Source organism: Saccopteryx leptura, chromosome 6, assembly GCF_036850995.1.
Source record: "Saccopteryx leptura isolate mSacLep1 chromosome 6, mSacLep1_pri_phased_curated, whole genome shotgun sequence".
NCBI classification, from domain to species: Eukaryota; Metazoa; Chordata; class Mammalia; order Chiroptera; family Emballonuridae; genus Saccopteryx; species Saccopteryx leptura.
Genome location: NC_089508.1, coordinates 189,136,570 through 189,157,564, shown reverse-complemented (window position 1 = coordinate 189,157,564; position 20,995 = coordinate 189,136,570). Strand labels below are relative to the sequence as shown.

Below are 20,995 nucleotides of genomic sequence, written 5' to 3'. Positions count from 1 at the left end.
CTCCTTCAGGTGGTCTTTCCATTTTGAAGATGGGGAAACGAGGTCCCCAGGCACCTTGCCCAAGGTCAAAGAAACGATTACTACTATTAATGCATATGTATTGGCTTTTAAAAATTCCTATTTAAAATGGCTTGCTGTCATTTTAACAGGTTAAGTCATGTTCATGGCAAAAGTTCAAAAGTTCCCAAGGATCTGAACTGTGATAAGCGACTTCTTTCCACACTGACCCCCAGTGTCCAGGAACTGGTATGATTAGTTTCTCACACGTCCTTCCAGAGATGGTCTGACCAGCCTTTCTCTGCGGGTTCCACTCGGTCTTCCGACCCCACGGGATCATTGTGTGTCATGAATTAGCCTCTCTCCCCTGCATCCTCAGTGGTACCAGTTATGCACCATCCTTGGGGGAACTGAGAATTTGTCCCTCAGGTCATTTTCCATGTCCTGTGGTTCAGATCCTGGTCTTCAGCAGATCAATAACACAACCTGTCCCACAACTTTCTTTCCCCCTCACGTTTTCTTGGAGGTGGCTTATTGTCACTATGCTGAGAGCTGGTACCCCACCATACGCACGCACAGAGTTCATGAATCTGCCTAATCTGATGGGCACACAGTTTGTTTCCAGTCTTTTGCTTCTCTATGCGATGCTTCAGTGTCTGTCCTCATGTGGGCATCTGTGAGACAAAGTCCGAGGGGAAAGGGCCTTCCTGGTTTGTGTCAGAGCTGGTCCTAGTGCCCAGGCTTCAGGGACAGGGACAGAAAGGTTCTGCCAGTCCGGGAGAAACCCAGCCTGGATGTGCAAGCATTTTGGAAGCTAGATGCGGGAATAAGCATTCCAGATGTTCAAGGACCTACTCTGTCAGGCATGTCCATGCTGCCTTATTTCATCCTCTCAGATGCCACCTTGGGAGGTGGGCATCTATTCCCCTGCACTGCAGAAGCTCAGAGAGGTTAAGTCACTAGCCTGGGGAGATACAGTAGGTAAGTAGCAAACCTGGGATTTGAACCCAAGTGAGTCTGAATCCAAAGCCTGTGTATTTTCTTCCCCACTACCTGAAAGGTTGCAGATGTTTCCAGAATGGACAAGGATCAGGCCAGCACGTTGTCCACCTCCAGAGGGTACCATTCACATCACAGGTGTGCCTGGCACCCCAGCACTATGCTGTGCGCAGCCTGTGAAGCCGCATGTGGCAGTCCTGCTGGGATGCCCACGCTCTGCTCTCAGCGTCAACAAAATCACTGAACACATCGCTGCCTTTAAGAGTGTGCACCAGCAAACCAGTTGGCTCATGAATTCTTTCTCTCGTGTGCTCACTAAAAAATAGTTATTGATATTAATAACATTAAAGTTGAGAGAGGGGCGGTTTCCCATCTTTCAGAGGCTCTCAGTCACTGGGATTGAGAAGCACCTTGTGATCGAGGAGGCTTGGACTAACCCTGTTGGGCTGAGTATCAGGGAAGGCTTCTTGGAGGAGGCGGGGGGCTGGGCCCTGAAGGATGAGTAAGAGTTTGCCACGTAGAAGTATGAGAGGGGAAAGAGGGTGGAGGAAGAGCGTTTTAAGCAGAGTGGACAGCCAGCAGAAGGCACAGAGTGTAAAGTAAGCAAGCCCTTCAGGAACTGAAAATGGTTTCCCCTGACCTGGGTGCAGGGAGTATGGGAGGAAGTGGGGAGCAGGCAGGAGGCCCTGAGAGGGAATTAAAACACAAAGACACACGCACATTTTACACAGTGGGCAGAGAAGGCACTCTGGCATCCCTGGTCTGGGTGTGGATCCACGTCCTTGCTGTGTGACCTTGGGAAGGGCTCTCTCCAAGGCTGGGCCTCTTGTCCGCACGTTAGAGGAGGGAAAGGGGCTTGAGGGTGCCGAGCCCTGAGCACACAGGTCACTCAGCCGTCCTTAGCGATGTGTATGCGTCTCATTTGCCATGACCCCTCCTGGGGTCAGGCCCAGCCAGTCCGTCTGGGAAGTCCTGGGGTGTGGAAGAAGGCAGAGTAGGGCAGGGGAGTGACAGGCTGGCTTAGCCGGTCTGGGTACTGGCTGGGCTGGGGCGTGCAGACAGCTGGGCGATTCCTTCTCACCATCAGCGTAGTGGCTCAGCCCACCGCACAAGGCTGTGGGGGTGGGGGGAGCCAGGACAAGGAAGCCTGGCATGGGGCACCCACTGCGAGCCAGGCCTGTGCCTAATAGTCCAGTGACATCGCTGACTTACTTCAGTCTCACCACACAGGTTCCTTTTCTCCATTTCAGAGGTGAGGGAAGCGATAGTCCCAGTTCGAACAGGTAAAAAGAGGTTCGCAGCCGATAGCCATCAACTCCAGAGTCTGGGTTCTTTCTAGTCATGTTGGCCTCATTATTATTCCTGCCTCGGGGCCTTTGCACACGCTGTCTCTTCAACATAGACCATTTTTTGTTCTAGTTCTTCACACATATGCCTCTCTCAGCCAACTCCCCAGTGGAGTTGCTTCCTCCACCCCCTCCACAACTAAACAAGAACGAGCTGTTCCAAGTACTCACAGTCATCTCACACTGATTCATTTATCTGAACAACACCTCGAACATCATTTGAATTTTTTTCTTTTCCTTTAAAAAACAATTGTGTCGTTTATGTTGTTCCATTGGAACAAGAGCTCGGTCACTCTGTTCCCCCAGAATAGTGTCTGATACATAGTAGATGCTCAATAAATATCTGTTGGGCACACACGTGGCCGAGAAGGCTGGAGAATGGGTTTAATTAAGTCCAGGCCTCCACAATGGGGAGCCGAGCTTCTCCAGAAACAGCTGAGAAGTCTGAGGCCCTCCAGCTGAGCAGCCCGGGCAACAGAAACCAGAAATGCACACGGGATTAGTCACCCTCGGAGCCTGGTAACGCTGGCACCAAGCACACTCCCCGTCCAAACACATCACAACACTGTGGGCCCTCGCGTCGCCAGGGCCCCAGGTGGCAGCTCTGGCATTTGGGAGCTGGCAGCAGCTGAGCACTGCGGGCACAGTGGGTGGGGTGGGGTGTGGAATGAGCAAGGCTATGGGCCATGGAGAGGGTTGCCTGGCCTGGACACAGGCAGTGGCCAGGGCGAGGCGGGTGGGGTGGGAAGTTCTGAGCACAACCCTTAAGAAAAAACACTTGCCTTGAAAAGTGAGCTCAAAGCTGTTGAAAAAGAAAAATTCCACTCCTAAACCAACGCAGCCCACTCGATTATGAAATCCATTTCTATGACACTTCACATGCTGGAAAGGGGGAAACTCTCTCCTTTCTTTCTTTCTTTCTTGTTTTAAAACAGCTTTATTGAGATATATAATTCACATACCACACCATTCACCCATTTAAAATATACGGTTCAGTGGTTCTCAGTATATTCTTCAGTTGTACAACCATTACCACAATCAGTTTGAAAACAAACATTGTCATTACCCCAGAAAGAAACCCCTTACCCGTGAGCAGTCACTCACATTCCCTCTCCCCACAGGCTCTAGGCAACCACGAATCTCCTTCCAATTTCTATAGGTTTATCGCTTCCGGACACAATATAAATGGAAACATCTGTGATCTTTTGCGACCGGCCTCTTTCAGGTAACAATGTTTTCTGGGTTCATCCATATTATAGGGTATATCAGAGCTTCATTCCTTATTAGGGCCGAATAATATTCCATTGTGTGGATATACCATCTTCTATTTATTCCTTCATCTGTTTATGGGCCTTTGGGTTGTTTCCGTCTGGGGGTGTCGTGAATAAATGCTCCTGTGAACACACCTGGACAAGCCCTGTGTGGATGTATGTTTGTTTGTTTTTTAATTATTTTTATTATTTTATTTTATTCATTCATTTTTTAGAGAGGAGAGAGAGAGAGAGAGAGAGAGAAAGAGAGAGGAGGAGCAGGAAGCATGAACTCCCATATGAGCCTTGACCAGGCAAGTTTAGGATTTCAAACCGGCGACCTCAGCATTTCCAGGTCGACGCTTTGTCCACTGCGCCACCACAGGTCAGGCTGGATGTATGTTTTCATTTCCCTCCCCTGAAGTCTCAGAGTGAAATCTACTTTCTTCTCAAAGGAAAAGAAAAAAATCCCCCAACTCAAAATACATATAGGGTGGAGAGGGTTTCAAATGTCACTTGTGGCTGCGACAGAGCAAGTGAACTTCATGAGCGTGGGGGTCACAGCTGCGTCAGGCATGTACGAGAAGCTCAGGGAATATTTTGAACGGGTGCCCAAATCCTTACTCATTCTGGTATCCCCAGCGAAAAGGCTCAGGGGTGGGAACGCAACAAAAACGGGTCTCGGTCTACTCCTCCGTTCAATAAATATAGTAGTTAAACGTCACTTGAGTTGAATCAACTGTTTCATGTTGCCTGGACGAAGGTGGAGGAGCCCCAGCCCCTGCGTGTGGAGCTCGGTCTAGAAGGGAGAGGCAGCTCCGTGGCACAGAAGAGAGACAGGACTCTTCCGTCCCCTCTCACTGTCGCGCTTCCTCCCTGAGCCAGCGGCACTTGCCAGTGTGGGATTTGTCTTGTCCCCAGGGCAGAGGCCGTGTGGGACTAGAAGGCTCCATCTGCAGGAGGACCGCCATCTGTCTCCGAGGGCCCCCCCCCCGCCCCCGTCCTGGGGCACCCCTGTCCTTGTCTTTTTATCTGATATTGAGGACCTTTTACGGAATAAAGAGCATCTTGCCTGTTGCCTTTTTCTGATTGTTAACGGTAATTTGATCGATTGCCACTGGGCTCCGGAATCCTGTCCAGGCTGTGTCAGATACCTTGGGTTCAGAGATGAACAAGGACAGTTCACGTCCACCTGGCCCTCCAGACTGGTGGGCAAGACGCAGGGTCCACAAGCAACCAGAGGGGGGGCCATTGGCATTGAAACTGCCTTTGGGGGCTCCTATTTGAGAATCTACAACCTTCTATGGTTTTTGTTTGTCTGATTTTTTTTCCACTTGTCAGACACATTCTCAAGCCCCTTTCCTGGGATCCTTTATGTTCTTAGAGTTGTAATGTGTATCCTTATTTTCTTTTTTTAAAAGATTTTATTTGTTGATTTGACAGAGAGAGGAGGTAGCGGAGTGAAAAGTATCAACTCATTGCAGCTTCCCTTTAATTGTTCATTGCCTGCTTCTTGCTTGTTGTATGCGTCTTGACCGGGCAAGCCCAGGGTTTCGAACCGGCAACCTCAGCGTTCCAGGCCAATGCTTTATCCACTGCGCCACCACAGGTCAGGCGTGTATCCTTCTTTTAAAGAAAAGATTCTTTTGTTCATTCATACACATTTATTAAAGTGCCTACTAGGTGCCAGGTCCTCAAAGGGACACGGAGACAAGTAAAACTTTCCCTCTGCCCCGAGTACCTCATAATTGGTCAATGGAGAAAAACAAGTCAATGACAGAGAGCCCTGAGTGTGTGCTGGAATGGGGACCGGATGCGAAGTACATCATTTTGATTCAGTCTCATATAATTTTCTCATTTAGAACATATAAATAGCCTGTCCTGTGGTGGCGTGGGGGATAAAGCCAGAACCTAGAATGCTGAGATCGCCGGTTCGAAACCCTGGGCTTGCCTGGTCAAGGCACAGAGGACAAACAAGTATGAGTTGATGCTTCCCGCTCCTCTCTCCACAGCCTTTCTCTCTCTCCTCTCTCTAAAGTAAATAAACAAGCAAATAGCATCTTAGAATATATAAATACACATATATCTTATATATGATTTTAGCTACGTATCTTACATATAGTCTGTTCTCATCTGGGTTACATGCAATTAATACAATTTTATAGGCCCTGGCCGGTTGGCTCAGCGGTAGAGCGTCGGCCTGGTGTGCAGGAGTCCCAGGTTCGATTCCCGGCCAGGGCACACAGGACAGGCGCCCATTTGCTTCTCCACCCCTCCCCCTCTCCTTCCTCTCTGTCTCTCTCTTTCCCTCCCGCAGCCGAGGCTCCATTGGAGCAAAGATGGCCCGGGCGCTGGGGATGGCTCTGTGGCCTCTGCCTCAGGCGCTAGAATGGCTCTGGATGCAACAGAGCAACGCCCCAGAGGGGCAGAGCATCGCCCCCTGGTGGGCATGCCGGGTGGATCCCGGTCGGGCGCATGCGGGAGTCTGTCTGACTGCCTCCCCGTTTCCAGCTTTGGAAAAATGAAAAAAAATAAAAAATAAATAAATAAATAAATACAATTTTATACAATATTTTTTGCTTTTTAGTGTTACTCTTTTCCTTTGCTCATCCAAGAAGATATTTTATGTCCTTCTACTACGCTACTGAGATTCATTTTTTGAACAATACATTTTATCTTTTTAAAATGGGGCCTATTGCCTGACCTGTGGTGGCGCAGTGGATAAAGCGTCGACCTGGAAATGCTGAGGTCGCCAGTTCGAAACCCTGGGCTTGCCTGGTCAAGGCACATATGGGAGTTGATGCTTCCAGCTCCTCCCCCCTGTCTCTCTCTCCTCTCTCTCTCTGTCTCTCTCTCTCCTCTCTAAAATGAATAAATAAAAATAAATAAAAAAATTTAAAATGGGGCCTATTGCCCTACCAGGCGGTGGCGCAGTGGATAGAGCGTCAGACTGGGATGCGGAAGACCCAGGTTCGGGACCCCAAGGTCGGCAGCTTGAGTGTGGGCTCATCTGGTTTGAGCAAAACTCACCAGCTTGGACCCAAGGTCGCTGGCTCAAGCAAGGGGTTACTCGGTCTGCTGAAGGCCTATGGTCAAGGCCAGGGGTCCCCAAACTACGGCCCGCGGGCCGCATGCGGCCCCCTGAGGCCATTTATCAGCCCCCGCCGCACTTCCGGAAGGGGCACCTCTTTCATAGGTGGTCAGTGAGAGGAGCATAGTTCCCATTGAAATACTGGTCAGTTTGTTGATTTAAATTTACTTGTTCTTTATTTTAAATATTGTATTTGTTCCTGTTTTGTTTTTTTACTTTAAAATAAGATATGTGCAGTGTGCATAGGGATTTGTTCATAGTTTTTTTTATAGTCCGGCCCTCCAACGGTCTAAGGGACAGTGAACTGGCCCCCTGTGTAAAAAGTTTGGGGACCCCTGGTCAAGGCACATATGAGAAAGCAATCAATGAACAAGTAAGGTGTCGCAATGCGCAATGAAAAACTAATGATTGATGCTTCTCATTTCTCCATTCCTGTCTGTCTGTCCCTGTCTATCCCTCACTCTGACTCTCTCTCTGTCTCTGTAAAAAAATAAAATAAAATAAATAAAAATAAAAACGGGGCCTATTTTTCTTTCTTTTTTTTTTTTCCTCTGTATTTTTCTGAAGCGGGAAATGGGGAGAGACAGACAGACTCCCGCATGCGCCCGACCGGTATCCACCCGGCACACCCACCAGGAGGTGACACTCTGCCCCTCTGGGGCGTCACTCTGTTGCGACCAGAGCCACTCTAGCGCTTGGGGCAGAGGCCGAGGACCCATCCCCAGCGCCTGGGCCATCCTTGCTCCAGTGGAGCCTCGGCTGCGGGAGGGGAAGAGAGAGACAGAGAGGAAGGAGAGGGGGAGGGGTGGAGAAGCAGATGGGCGCTTCTCCTGTGTGCCCTGGCCGGGAATCGAATCCGGGACTTCTGCACGCCAGGCTGACGCTCTACCACTGAGCCAACTGGCCAGGGCGGGGGCCTATTTTTCTTTTCTCATGATTTTAATGGTTGTAGGGTTTCAACAGAGAAAATTTAGAAACTATAGAAGAAATAAATCCATGACTAAAACTGGCTCATAATCTCGCCCCGCTGAGAGACAGGGACTGTCTAGCTGCTGCTGTCTTTCCTTCCAGCCTTTCTTCCTGACGGGATGCAGTCATATCATGCATGTTCTTAGTCAGACACACAGTCTTAATTGGTACTTCATTCTAATGACATTGCAGGGGCACAGATGGCTCAGAGGAGGAAGTGTCTACACCTCCCTCCCCAGGGCAAGGCCTCAGTTTCCTTCCTCTTTGGGTCTCAAGCTCACCCCATCATGGATACTAAATTCCGTAGCCCGGGACACAGCCAGCCAACCCCGTGGCGGGGAGGGTTTCTGGAAGACCTGGGACCAGGGCTCTGAGACGGTGCCCAAGGTCAGAGTGTCAGCCTGGCTTCAGAACCTGAGCCCTTGCTCACGCTGGGGGGGGGGGGGGGGTGTAGGTGGGGGAGCAGGTGAATTATTGTGGGAAGGGGGGAGGTTTTCCCACCCCAGCAAAGCTTCTAAATAAGGCCCTGGAATCTGCTGTGTCAAGTAACAGCTGAGAATCCATGTGGCCCAGTGTCCTCTGCCACCCAGCCCCAGAATGACATGGGGGGGAGCGGCACTGGAAAGCCAAGACCCACCACCCAACCTTTGCCGCCCAACCTCCAGCCTCTTTAGGAGAGAAACTTCTGAGAGGAAAGTAGGTGACAACATGAAATACCAAACCCCGCCCGGGGGGACAGAAGTCCTGACTCTCTTGAGTGAGTGGCGGCTGCCAGTCTTGCAGCTAGCTAGAAAAGATTGACCAGCAGAGAGGGTTGGTGGTTGCCAGTCGTCTCAGAACCCTCGTGATAACTCTGGGACCCGGGTGGCACTGTCCCCTTTACAGCCAGGTGGAAACGGGTGACTTGTCTGCAATCGCACAGGGTTGGGGTGACTGTACGACAGGCACTGTTCACCTCTCTGCTCTCCTGCCCTCCCCGCCGGCTGTCCAGGCCCGGAGCACCCTGGAGGATCCACAATCCCGCGTCCCGGCCCCCAGCCCCGCTCCAGGCCCGCCGCCCTCCATCACTAAGCCCGTCCCAGCCCCCAGCCCCCAGCCCCCAGCCCCCAGCCCCCCTCCAGGCCCGGCCGTCACCCTCCATCACTAAGCCCGTCCCAGCCCCTAGCCCCCTCCAGGCCCGCCCGCTGCCCTCCATCACTAAGCCTGTCCCAGCCCCCAGCCCCCCTCCAGGCCCGCCGCCCTCCATCACTAAGCCCGTCCCAGCCCCCAGCCCCCAGCCCCCAGCCCCCAGCCCCCCTCCAGGCCCGGCCGTCACCCTCCATCACTAAGCCCGTCCCAGCCCCTAGCCCCCAGCCCCCAGCCCCCAGCCCCCAGCCCCCCTCCAGGCCCGCCGCCCTCCATCACTAAGCCCGTCCCAGCCCCCAGCCCCCGGCCTCCAGCCCCCCTCCAGGCTGGCCGCCGCCCTCCATCACTAAGCCCGTCCCGGCCCCCAGCCCCCTCCAGGCCCGCCCGCTGCCCTCCATCACTAAGCCTGTCCCAGCCCCCAGCCCCCCTCCAGGCCCGCTGCCCTCCATCACTAAGCCTGTCCCAGCCCCCAGCCCCCCTCCAGGCCGCCTCGCCACCCTCCATCACTAAGCCCACAGAAACGCAGGCTCCTGGTCCGGCCTTCCCAGCAGCCCCCAGGCAGTCACATATAAATATTTATCTCGGGAATGAATAAACACAGAGAGGAGCCTGCAGATAGACGGGGCCAGCAGCCGCCACCGCAGGTACTCCTGGGGTCTGTACGTGCGCCGCCGCTCGGCGCTCTGCATGGGGGGGGGCCGGTGGTGGGGGCCACAAAGGCGTCAGTCAGATGGTGGGTGCAGTGGCTTAACACGCAGACTCTGGAGCTGAATCCCAGCTTCCCAGCTGTGTGACCTCGGCCACGTCACCGTCCCTCTCTGCGCCCGTCTCCTCCTCTATGAAGCACTGGAGTGGTGAGTGAGTCTGGGCCTCCAAACTAAGAGCCAGGCACACAGCTAAAGGTTTTAGAGTGACACACAGTATCGGGGAGACCGAGTCCAGATGGTACGATGGAGTACCTCTACGGCAGGGGTGGGGGGCCCGCGTGCACGAGGACATCCTCAGAGGAGACACATCTGGAATCCTCCTGCCTGACACTGGCTCCCCTGCTGTCCTCAGAACCAACCCCCCGCGGGTTTGTTTATGGCTTCCGGTGTCTGGAACCCAAACTACCAGCTCAGCTCTGTCCCCATGAACCTGCTCTGCTCACCGTCTTCCCCGCCACGGCCAGCGCTGACTCCCAACAGCAGCTCGTCCCTACACCTGGTGCTGGTGCCGACACCCCCATACTCGCAGCCTGCGTCACATGCGGCCCCTGCAGACTGTATCCTTCCGCCACCGCCCCTGGGGCCGCCCCCACCGCTCCTGCGCCCCCAGGCCACTGCCAGCCTCAGCGATTCTTTCCAATCACAACGGTGACAGAGTGCCCCCACCATGCCTGCAAGAAAACCCTCAAACCTTACAGCTCCTCCGCCCAGGCCCCTCCCACATGCAGTCCGCCTCTGCCTCTGCGCACACACGTGCGTGGGCCACACAGGCCTGTGCACCTGCCCTGCCTCCCCCACGTGTCCTGCTCCAGAAGTTTCCATGGAGGCGGCTTTTCCCGCCCAGGTCTCTGCCCGGAGCTCACCTCCTCAGAGCCCCCCTGGCCGCCATCTGTAGCACCCCAGCTGTCACACGTGAGCACCCTAGTCTTCTCTTCACCCCTTTCCCACCTTATTTTCAGGTAGAAAATGCTGATTTCTATCTGAAATTACATTTTAACTTTCTCTATACAGTGTATAAATAATTTTAAATGTCTACCATATCTGTCTCTCTAGTTCAGGGGTTGGGAACCTATGGCTCGCGAGCCAGATGTGGCTCTTTTGGTGGCTGCATCTGGCTTGCAGACAAATCTTTAATAAAAAAATAATGTTAAAAATATAAAACATTCTCATGTATTACAATCCATTTATTTCCTACCGCTCATGTTCATGGTTGCAGGTGGCTGGAGCCAATCACAGCTGTCCTCCGGGACAACACCAAATTTTTATTGGATAATGTGTAATGTACATGGGTCGTTGTATGGCTCTCATGGAATTACATTTTAAAATATGTGGCGTTCACGTCTCTCAGCCACAAAAGGTTCCCGGCCCCTGGTGTAGAGTGTACACACTAGGAGCCCTGGCCAGATGGCTCGGTTGGTGAGACCGTGTTCCAGATATGCATAGGTAATAGGTTCAGTCCCTGGTCAGGGCACGTACAGGAACAGATTGAGGTCTCTGCCTCTCCCTTTCTTGCTCTCTAAAATCAGTAAAATAAATTTAAAGTGTATACACCAGGAGGACATGATTATTGCCTGAGGAAAAGAGGGAGTGAGAGGAAAAGGAAGAAGGGAAGGGAAGGAAAGAGGGAAGGAGGGAGGGAGAAAGGAAGGAAGGGAGGAAGGAAGGAAGGACGGAAGGAAGGAAGGAAGGTAGGAAAGAGAAAGAAAGAAAGAATGAAAGAAAGAAAGAAAGAAAGAAAGAAAGAAAGAAAGAAAGAAAGAAAGAAAGAGAAAAAGAAAAAAGGAGGGAAGGAAGGAGGGAAGGAAGGAAGGGAGGGAGGGAGGGAGGGAGAAAGGAAGAAAGGGAGGGAGGGAGGGAGGGAGGGAGGGAGGGAGGAAGGAAGGAAGGAAGGAAGGAAGGAAGGAAGGAAGGAAGGAAGGAAGGAAGGAAGGAATTTAGAGTCAGTTCCACACTGGCTTTCTCTCGCTAAAACAAAACAAAACAAGGGCAGATCTGCTGGTAGACAGGAAGGTGGGGCAGGGAAACCCAGGTACTAGGTTGTTCGGGTGAGGGCAGGTTTGGCTCGGAGAGACGGTGCAGGGCATTGCGGTCTATGGGGCTGAGGGCTGATTTTTGGAACAAAATGTGCAGAGTTTTAAATACCAGAAAAGGGAACTGGGAAACCAAGAAGCAGAATTCAGTATGGATCCTGAAACCTCTACCTCCTTGCTGGAAGGCAAGCTGGCTTCTAGAAAAAGGACAGTGGAGAGTCAAGCCCTGTGGGTCGTCTTCCATCCTCGATCTGAGCTGCTTTCCCAGCCATCCCGCTCCGCAGCTGGGGAGGGTGTGGACTCGGGAGCCAGGGCCAAGGAGGAACTCGGCGTCACCCGCTCTGGAATGCTGTGGCTGCCGTGAACTCACTCCAGATCCTCACAGTTCCCGTCAGAACATGAAACCAGAGGGGGAAAAACCCCGTGAGGCCCACACTGATCAGCTCAGAACTTAGCAACAGCACAACAAGCCGCCACCAGCCCACTTCTGCAGCCGAGGTGGTTTCCACCAGGCCGAGGCTTGGGGACAGGGAGCTGGCTCTGCCGCCCGGCGAGCTTTCAGGGCCCAAAGGTCACCCCACTGGCCATCGGGACGACAGACTGTGGCTTATGTTGGATGTGGAACCGAGAGGGCTCCCCAGAATACTTAAGTCCCCACCACGCCTCCACGTGCGCCCTGTGGGGAGCCCGAGAAGGGACCACAGACGGGCGTCCCCAAGCTCAGCCACCTCGGGTTCAATCCGCGGGGCGAGGGTTCACCAGGGTCACGCCCTTGCCGGGAGCTGACCAGGGGATTGGGGGGCTTTACAGCTTCAGAAACATTTTGGTGACCCCGGCATTTCTTGGTGAGTCACGGCCTCTGGACGTCTCCACCGTCACATCTGGACGGCAGGACCTTGGCCCACTCTGACCCAGTTCCTCAGTCCCACCCCCTCCTTCCAGGCCAGCTGCATACTCGCCGGGCCAGCGTGATTCTATCAAACGTCTCAGACAGATGGGAAAAAGTTCAGAAAATTGTAGTGCAAACACCCCTCACTCGTATTTAACCTGATTTGCCTCATTTACTTCTGGCCTTTCACTTCTTCTCTGAAAGCAAGGCAGGTGTAGGAGACATGTGTGAGCACGGCCATGGTAGGTGGCAGTGGCGGGGTGTCCCCAAGTCTGTGTGGGGAGACAAGCAGACCCGTGGAGCTGGAGAGAGGGCCCTGGAAGGGGGAGCATGCATGGCCCATGTCGATGCTTGCTGCACCTGTCATGCTAAGGACAGGGTGCTGGCAGATACCTGGCCATCTGGCACATAGTAGGTGCTCAGGAAGCAGTGGCTTTCCTGATTTTGTTAACTCCCCCTCCCCCCCCAGCCTGTGAGGCAGGCAGTCTGCGAATGAGGACAGAGAAGGCCAGAAAAGGGCGTATGGTCACTCATCCAGGAAAAGGACCAGGATGATGAGCCTTGTTAGGCACAGAGGACAGCCTCGGTGCCGTCCTTTCCTGGGGGTGCAGGGGAAGGAACAGCTCCAGGCTGGGCCCCTCTGAAGAGGTGCTGAGGGCAGGAACCTGCTGACGGACAGGAACTGTGAGGGAAGTCACCTTGATTTCCTTGGTGCAGTCATCTGGGGGAACTTGAGGCAGGGGTTTCTCCGAAGACGGGGGCTCCAGACCCACCATGATGACACCCCCCCCCTACAGCAGCCTGGTAGAACCTGGCCTAGAAGACCAGCTGCCCAGCTGCGGTGGCAGGAAGCCAGGGCAGATGTGTGGCAGCTGGGAGCCCACAGGTGGAGCGGGTGAGAGCCTGGGGCCTGGGAACACGGCATCCCCAGTGTGTTCTCCTGATGTGTGGACTTTTACTCAGTGACTGTTCAGAGCAGCTTCCTAAGGCCTCACCTCAGAGGCAGGGCAGTGGGCATCCCCAGTTCCCAGGATAGAGTCCCTGCCCCACCTCTGACCAGCTGTGCGGCCCCAGACAGGTAGTTTTTTCCTTCCTCAGTCTCAGTGCTTACCATCTGTGAGCTGTGCGGATAGAGGGACCCGATGGGCCCCGTTCCTGGTACCCCCACACGGCAGCCCCCATTCCCATAAACACCGGGGTGCTCCTGGCACCCTCCACACCGCTGTATCACCCTAAAGCAGCAGTGCTCAAACTGCACCGCAGCCACAGCACCGGGGACCCTTAGAAATGAGCATCCTGCCTGACCAGGCGGTGGTGCAGTGGAAAGAGCATCGGACTGGGATGCAGAGGACCCAGGTTCGAGACCCCGAGGTCGCCAGCTTGAGTGCGGGCTCATCTGGTTTGAGCAAAAGCTCACCAGCTTGGACCGAAGGTCGCTGGCTCCAACAAGGGGTTACTCGGTCTGCTGAAGGCCCACGGTCAAGGCACATATGAGAAAGCAATCAATGAATAACTAAGGTGTTGCAACGCGCAACGAAAAACTAATGATTGATGCTTTGATACTTCCGTGGTCCGTGTTTAACAAGCCCTCTGGGGATGTCCACTCACATCCCGGGCACCATTCTCTTAGGGCATCAACCTGACCATGTCACTTTCCTGTTCCAGACCCTTCCGTGGTCTCCCGTGGCCTCCTAGACAACGTCCCAAGACTCTGACCGGGTTCAAAGCCCTCCCCCGACAGCCCTGATGGGAGGCGCCCAGCCTGTTTCCTTCTTCGGAGGACAGGCTGCTGGAGGGCGCTGCTGCGACCTGTGCCTCGGTCCTGTGTGCCTGGCCCCAGCGGCTGGCAGACACAGAGGAGGGCAGGAGACAACGATGACCTGCGCTGACCACGTGGGTGGCCCCCAGGGGCGGTCTGAGGTCCAGACGCTGGCTCTCACTCAATGGCGTGTAAACTGGGCACGTCGCGTCACTGTGCAGAGCCTTAGTGTTCTCACCTATCAAATGGGTGATACAATACTACTGTCTGCTTAGGCTACCGTGAGGATTGAATACGGTCACCCGTGCCCCGTGCTCTGCCTGGTGCCCTGTACCAGGCTGCCTTTGATCAAGGGGCCACAATTTTTTATCCCAAAACTCTTAGGGGCTGGAGATTTCAGAATTCTGAAAATCTGGAAGATGTAAACAATGAAATATACCATGTATGACACAATATATCCAATGGAGTGGTCGTCTAATAAACAAGCACACGGCACCAAAATGTAGCAATATGCAATGTAAGTATAAGAGACTATTAGTAAACAGTTTTCCACTAGTGCAGGTCGTGCTAAGGCTCTTGGACTTTTCCAGGAGGTGATGGGGGGGGGGGGCAGCCATCAGAGGGTCCAAAACGGGCATCACACTCCCCCGGACGGCTGGGTACATACTGGCCCCTGGGCAGCTGGTGGCTGGTGAGGAAGATGTGGCCATTCTCCCATTTTACAGAACACTGAGACTCAGGATGGTGAAATCAATCACGTGCCGAGGGCCTCACAGCTAAAGGGGTGGAGTTGGGACTTGCTGAATGAGTTTGGCGACCAAATTTCTGAAAAACTGCTTAGTTTTCAGAAACGAGCCGCCCTCATGTTGGGCTCAGCGAGGGGCCCGTGGCAGAAAGAAAGAACAGGAGCCTTGGGATTCAAGCCCATCCTCCCACTTCTTTCACTCCGGCCAAGCGACCCGGCCCCTCTCAGCCTCAGTTTCCCCGTCTGGCAGGGTGGAGGAGGAAGCGAGCAGAGGAAGGGGGCTGGGTGCAGAAGGAGCAGCCTGGTTCCAGCTCCGCCCTCCTCGGGGTGTCAGTCGAGCCCCAGAACGCCCCAGGCACCAGCCCCCGCCCATACCCCGACGCGCTTGTGCTTGGGCCTGGGCCCCGGAACAAGGAGGAGCCCTTCCAGACTGTGTTGCCCCAACGTTGCGGAGGCCTGTGGGAGCCTCTCCGTGGTGACAACACCCTGAGCAGGAAGGGGAGGGGCGGGCTGGCGCCAGGCACCTGCAGGTGCTGTCCCTGTCCCTGTTCCTGTCCCTGGGACACTCACTACAGGGGACAGGCTGGCTCACCCAGGCTGGCGTAGCCAGTGTCATCCGTGTGCAAGCACACGGGCAGCTGGGCCTCGGCACGCCCGCCTCCCCGGAATCCGGCGAAAGGATGCCTGTTGAGCCCGAGTCTGTGTGTTCTGCTCCAAGGCTGCGCTTTCCGCCCTGACCCGGAAAACTCACATTTCCAATCCAGGCGCCGACTGTCTCTACCGCTTTCTCTTGAAAAGTGGTTTTTTTTTTTTTTTTGTCTTTTTCTAAAGCTGGAAACGGGGAGAGACAGTCAGACAGACTCCCGCATGCGCCCGACCGGGATCCACCCGGCACGCCCACCAGGGGCGATGCTCTGCCCCTCCGGGGCGTCGCTCTGCTGCGACCAGAGCCACTCTAGCACCTGGGGCAGAGGCCAAGGAGCCATCCCCAGCGCCTGGGCCATCTTTGCTCCAATGGAGCCTTGGCTGTGGGAGGGGAAGAGAGAGACAGAGAGGAAGGAGGGGGGGGGGTGGAGAAGCAAATGGGCGCTTCTCCTATGTGCCCTGGCCGGGAATCGAACCCGGGTCCTCCGCACTCCAGGCCGACGCTCTACCGCTGAGCCAACTGGCCAGGGCTAAAAGTGTTCTTTCAAAGTAACACTTGCTGAGCCCCACCGCAGACTGGGGGGCTCGAGGTTCCAGCATCAGGGGCCCAGACTCACATACCAGCTCGGCCAATGACCGGCTGGGTGATGGCGGGCAGGTTTCTCCATTCTCTGCGCCTCAGTTTCCTGTCTGTAGGGAAGTTGACCTCCCTCCTTCTAGGGGCTCAGGTCAAAACCTCAGACATCCCGACTCCGCTCTTTCTCTCACCCCAACATCCAAGTCCCGGGAAACCCAGTCGGTTCAACCTTCAAATATGTCTAGAATTCAATGAGATCTTCATCCCTCTGGCTCTACCCCTTGCTCAATGCCACCTCTCCCTTCCCTTCCCTTCCCTCCCCTCCCCTCCCCTCCCCTCCTTTCCCCTCCCTTCCCCTCCCCTCCCTTCCCCTCCCCTCCCCTCCCCTCCCCTCCTTTCCTTTCCCTCCCCTTCCCTTCCCTTCTCTCCCCTCTCACCCTCCTTCCTTTCTCTCTTCCTCCCTCCCTCTTTCTTCTTCTTCTTTTGCTTAACCCTTTCATATACATTGCTGACATTATGGCTCTTTGCCCCTAAATACTTCAGTACCCCCCCACACACATAATCACAATACACATTTGATGCAATATGATTATCTTATGTACAGTTTATACAATGACCTTATCTACAGCATTGCTACAAGTTTACCCTATAGAATATATATATATATATATTTACACACACACCACACACACACACACACACACACACATTCAGATGTCGCCAATTGTTCCCATATTACCCTTGAGACCATCTCTTTTCCCACCTGGAACCCAGCTCGGCGTCAGGCCTGGCTTCAGTTGTCCTGTCTATTTTCCCTCCTTCACTCTGGACCGGTGAGTTCCTCAGCCCTCTCTGCCTTTCAGGACCTGGACGTCTCTGCAGACCACGGGCCCACCGTTAGGTGGAGCGTTGCCACCCTCGGCGTGGGTTTGGCAGCTGGTTTCCTCACAGTCGATCCAGGTCATGGGTTTCTGGTAGGTGTTCGCCAGCAGCTCTGCGAATCCTCAGTGCATCCCATCAGGGGACACATGCTGTCCCATCGTCCCAAACGCTCTCTTGGCTGAGCTGGTATCAGCCAGGTTCCTCCACTGGGAAGGAGCGCTCCTCCCTTGGGGATTAATAGGCAACATGGTGGCTGGCACTTCGCAACCATGTACAGATCCCACACATACTCAGCAAGCCTCCCCCTCGGGTGATTCTTACCTAAGCCGATTGTTGGGCTGGTGAAGCCTAATGATCTTTTTTTTTTTTTTTTTTTTACAGAGACAGAGCGAGAGTCAGAGAGAGAGATAGGGACACAGACAGGAACGGAGAGAGATGAGAAGCATCAATCATCAGTTTTTCGTTGCAACAACTTAGTTGTTCATTGATTGCTTTCTCATATGTGCCTTGACTGCGGGCCTTCAGCAGACCGAGTAGCCCCTTGCTTGAGCCAGAGACCTTGGGTCCAAGCTGGTGGGCCCTGCTCAAACCAGATGAGCCCACGCTCAAACTGGCGACCTCGGGTCAGGCCTAATGATCTTCTAACTCCATCATTCCTTGATGATTCTGACCTGACAACTCCCCAGCACCCACTGATGACAAATGAATTAGTTTCTACTAGGATGGCTGTCGAATGACTTTACAAATTCACCACTTCCTCTCCATGTTTCGTTGGCATCCTGCTATAAGGAAGAGCTCTCTCCCCTCATCACTTCCTCTCTTCCTTTCTCCCTCCTTCCTTTCTTTTTTCTTTATTTTGTATTTGTCACCGTGAACTCATGGATTTCCCCTCCCCTCCCAGAGAAAGAGGAAGGGAGAGAGATAAGAAACAGGGACTTGTAGTTGCCACACTCGAGTTCATTGATTGCTTCGCAAATGGGCCTGGGCAGGGGGCGGGCTCCAGCTGAGCTGGTGACCCTTGCTTAAGTCAGTGACCTTGAGTTCAAGCCAGTGAGCTCTGGGCTCAAGCCAGAGACCATGGGGTCATGTTAATAATCCCACACTCAAGCCAGTGACCCCACACTCAAGCTGATGAGCCTGCGCTCAAGCCGGGAGACATTAGGGTTTTGAACCTGGAACTTCAGCATCCCAAGTCGACGCTCTGTCACTTTGCCACCACAGGTCAGGCCATGAATTCTTTTTTATTCAGTATAATTATCCATTGCCATCATTATTCAATGCTCAATTGTCCCCTGTATGTCAATGCTCACATTGCCCCCCAGTCGGCAACAGTGGCCTCTTCGAGCTGCCCCCCGGAGCCTTCTGAGGGACCCCATCATTCTCCGATCACTTCCTTATTTTCTGCTCAGGTTTGATGTTCAAGGCTCATCTTGCATTTTTCTCATTTCAGCATTGGAATCATTCATTCCCCCCCCCCCTCAAATTGCCCCTGGTTCCTTAGAGTGGGGAGATTTAGAACCAAGACCTGGGTGCTAGGTGGGCTTATTGTTGCCAGGGCCTCATTGATCCCAGGCCCATTCAGCAGACAGAGCTAGAAACCAACGTTCATTTGTGTTTAAATCTGTTTACAGCCTGACCTCACGTTTACCTGGAATTCTGGCCACCGCCATGGGCTTCTTTCTCACCGCCCCCCTCTCATATTTCAGCCCCCTTGCAGCAGCCCTGCCCTCCACCCACAGTGACAGGCGTGCTCATCTGCTCGGGGCCACGGGACAGTTTCAGACCAGGTGAACAGCGGGACACCCCCCACATATGTTTCTTTCCAGTCCCATTGCCTTTAGATCAAAGGGAACACAGTCTTTGGACATGTTAGGAGGTGGCTTGAGTTCATTCTTTGTCCCACCCAGGGGGTATCACGATATCATGCTGACAGGATATCAGTTTCACATACAGTTAATTTGTTTCTAATTGTTTTGTTTTTTTTTTCTTTTTCTTACAGAGACAGAGAGAGAGAGTCAGAGAGAGGGATAGATAGGGACAGGCAGGAATAGAGAGATAGAGAAGCATCAATCATTAGTTTTTCATTGCGTGTTGCAACACCTTAGTTGTTCATTGATTTCTTTCTCATATGTGCCCAGACTGTGGGCCTTCAGCAGACCGAGTAACCCCTTGCTTGAACCAGTGACCTTGGGTCCAAGCTGGTGAGCTTTTGCTCAAACCAGATGAGCCCTCGCTCAAGCTGATGACCTCGGGGTCTCGAACCTGGGTCCTTAGCATCCCAGTCCAATGCTCTATCCACTGCGCCACCGCCTGGTCAGGCCTAATTGTTTTTTTTTTTTTTTTTAATGAATGAGGCCATTATTTAAATGTGCTTCAATTCTTTTTTTTTTTTTTTTTTTTTTTTTTCTGAAGCTGGAAATGGGAGAGACAGTCAGACAGACTCCCACATGCGCCCTACCGGGATTCACCCGGCACGCCCACCAGGGGGCGACGCTCTGCCCACCAGGGGGTGATGCTCTGCCCCTCTGGGGCGTCGCTCTGCTGCGACCAGAGCCACTCTAGCGCCTGGGGCAGAGGCCAAGGAGCCATCCCCAGCGCCCGGGCCATCTTTGCTCCAATGGAGCCTTGGCTACGGGAGGGGAAGAGAGAGACAGAGAGGAAGGAGAGGGGGAGAGGTGGAGAAGCAGATGGGTGCCTCTCCTGTGTGCCCTGGCTGGGAATCAAACCTGGGACTCCTGCACGCCAGGCCGACGCTCTACCACTGAGCCAACCGGCCAGGGCTCTTTTTTTTTTTTTAAGTGTATGGTTTTTTTTTAATTATTCATTTTAGAGAGGAGAGAGAGAGACACAGAGAGAGAGGAGAGACAGAGCGAGAGAAGGGGGGAGGAGCTGGAAGCATCAACTCCCATATGTGCCTTGACCAGGCAAGCCCAGGGTTTTGAACCGGCGACCTCAGCATTTCCAGGTCGACGCTCTATCCACTGCGCCACCACAGGTCAGGCCCCTAATTGTTTTTAATTTGAGGCTTTTCCTATTCTTGTCAAGCGACCACCTTGCTGCAGTCCTCCCTGGCTCCGCCCCCTGCGATGTTGGACAGTAAACCTGCCGGGGAGGGGGGTGCTGCTGGGGGCTACCCCCCCAGGGCTTCCCTAAGGGGGGCTGCACACTGCTGGCTCTAGCAGGTGAGTCACTACAGATGGGACAGGAAATAACAGCACACCGCAGGGTGACAAACCCATTCTTTTCCTCGTTCCCTTCCATCCTCTGCTGGCTTCAGGGAGACAGCCCGGGCTGGGGCTGCTGGCTTTCACACCCCTCATCACTGGCAGGGGCCCCTCTGCGACGAAGGCAGGGGTCCCTCTGTGACGAAGGCAGGGGCTTGGGCTTAGAGCCCTCAGGAGGCAGCGACATTGAGAGAGAAGACATAGGATGTTTTGTTGATCTGCTTGTGTGTTTCTTAGAGCCAAGATCTGCTGCTTCCCAGCTGTGACCTCGGGCAAGTTACTTAAGGTCTCTGTGACTCAGTTTCCCCATCTATATACTTGAGATATAATGGCACCCCATCACAGGATTGCTGTAGGCATGAACAAACTATTGTTTTTTTCTTTTGATTTTTTTAAAAATTGATTTTGAGAGAGAGAGGAAGGTAGAGATAGACAGACAGACAGACAGAGAGATCAAATTTGTTGTTCCCCTTATTCATGCATTCACTGGTTAATTCTTGTATGTGCCCTGACCGGGGATCAAACCTGCAACCTTTGCAGGCGTATCAGGTTGACGCTTTAACCAAGTGAGCTACCCAGCCAGACCAAAAGAGTCATGTTAGTAATGGGCCTCGTCGAGTGCCTGACGCATAACCAGCACCAGTTCTATCTGGGTTTTTTTTTTTGTTTGTTTGTTTGTTTTTGTATTTTTCTGAAGCTGGAAATGGGGAGAGACAGTCAGACAGACTCCCGCATGCGCCCAACCAGGATCCACCCGGCA

General features: G+C 53.5%; 1 protein-coding gene and 1 non-coding gene across 2 annotated transcripts in view; both read right to left on the bottom strand.

The window, feature by feature from the left end:
* Positions 1 to 20,995, bottom strand: part of NEURL1B (neuralized E3 ubiquitin protein ligase 1B) — a 292,908-nt gene that overhangs the window by 220,771 nt on the left and 51,142 nt on the right. The window lies entirely within an intron of this gene.
* Positions 16,008 to 16,083, bottom strand: TRNAS-GGA (transfer RNA serine (anticodon GGA)). The gene has a single exon. It is a non-coding gene; the product is annotated as a tRNA-Ser (tRNA).